Genomic DNA, 1,863 nt, shown 5'->3' with positions numbered 1-1,863 from the left:
AGGCCACCCACCAAGAGCTGGGGTCTGTCAGAAGTTTCTTCTGTTAAAGGGAGTTTTTCTTCCCCACTGTCACCAAGTGCTTGCTCAAGGGGGATTTGTAATAATAGTGATAACAGTAAGGTCTAGACCTTACTTTGTAAAGTGTCCTGAGATGACTTTTGTTGTCATTTGGTGCTATACAAATAAAATTTGATTTGATTTAATTTGGAGCAAAAGATGAGAGTGTGCTGAAACATGCTCAACTTTAAAGTGTTAAAGCACTGGCATATATGCAGCTTGAAACTTTGTTTAAAGATTAGAATACTGCAAAAATGTTGAACTGTTGTAGTTGTACTCTTTATTGAGTTATAGTTTAATGGCTACTTAATTGAAAATGAGGCTGGTATCAGGATTTTTCAAATTTCTAGTGTGTCATATGAACAGCTAGAGTGTGGAGTTGTGCTTTCTCAAGAGAAAAAAAGAGAAAAAAAATTCTACACTGCTCACAGTCGCATGGTTTTCACTCTACAGGCACAAAAAATACCTTAGAATGTAGCCAGAAACCTTGTTCTGCTAATAGTGTGGTCATATAAACTTAAATTGTTGTAGTTTTTTCACTTTAATGGTTAACTGATAGGTTTTGGGAAAGAGCTGTCAAGCTCCCACAGACTCCAATGCAACCTGCAGCCCATGCCTCTTTTCGTCTTCACCTGTATTCACCTGGGGCGGCTGCAGCTCAGGAGGTAGAGCGGGTTGTTTCCTAACCGGAGGATTAGCAGTTCAATTCCCGGCTTGTCCGGTCAACATGTCGAAGTGTCCTTGAGCAAGAAACTGAACCCCCAGTTGCTCCTGATGATGTGAGTGTTTGGGAGTGTGAATGGCCAAGTAGTGTAAAAGCGCTTTGAGTGTGCTGTAAAGTGTAGAAAAGTGCTATATAAGACCATTTAACTTACAGATTTTCCCTTGTTCTTTAACATGATGAAGCATTCCATATATTTTCAGCTCAGCTACTCTGTGCAGCTACTGATGTGAAATATTTGACTGAAAATTGTTACTTTTGAGATGATTGCTTCTTTGTATAAATAAGTTGTGAACTTCTGATGCCATTAGCAAGCTCTCTTCTGTACCCTCATGGGTAAATGCCTCCTTAAAAACAAATCTAATGGTTACCAAAGTTACAAGTTTGAGTCCAGCTTACCCCAGAACTAAACTCTCACTGACTGTGGTTTTGTTCAGGACAGCGGTTGTGTTACATACAGTTGGTTATTTGAAGGCAAGTACGGGCTACACAGGTGTATGGCATTTGCACTTATTTGACTGCCAATGTGTGCACAAATTCACATTCACTGCCAGTTAGTCAGCATTAAACCCTGCAAATTATGTACATGGTCCTCAAATTTCTAACTTTCTAAAATTACCTACTGTGTATATGTTGCTCATATGACAATGCTATCTTAAAAACACTGCCATGTGAGCAGTTCAAGGCTATAACACTGAAAAACCTCCACACTTTTAAGTATATAGTGTACTAAAATGCCTCACAGCTCATAAAATAGCCCAAACTAAAAAGTCTTGTTCTTAAATGCTCCTGCTAACAGCTAAACCTTTATTTTACTGGCAATGACACTTAACCAAAGGTGAAGCTGAGGCACCTTTTTTTTTCGGTCAGTCAGTACTGGCTGATAGGCAAAAGCTCTGTGCTATGGTTCCCAAGGTCATGAGCTCAAGTCCAACCTTTTATCAGTAGAAGTTGTAAAGACTTAAGCTGAAAGGCTGAATGCACGTTGTTGTCTGGCTTAGTCATGCATTTAGCCTGTTTGTCTTACTTTGTTCATAATATCTCATCATGTGTTGCTGCTATTGGTATTTTAAAAATTATATATA

Source organism: Monopterus albus, unplaced genomic scaffold (genome assembly GCF_001952655.1).
Source record: "Monopterus albus unplaced genomic scaffold, M_albus_1.0 scaffold41.1, whole genome shotgun sequence".
Classification (NCBI taxonomy): domain Eukaryota; kingdom Metazoa; phylum Chordata; class Actinopteri; order Synbranchiformes; family Synbranchidae; genus Monopterus; species Monopterus albus.
This window is presented reverse-complemented; position numbering follows the sequence as displayed.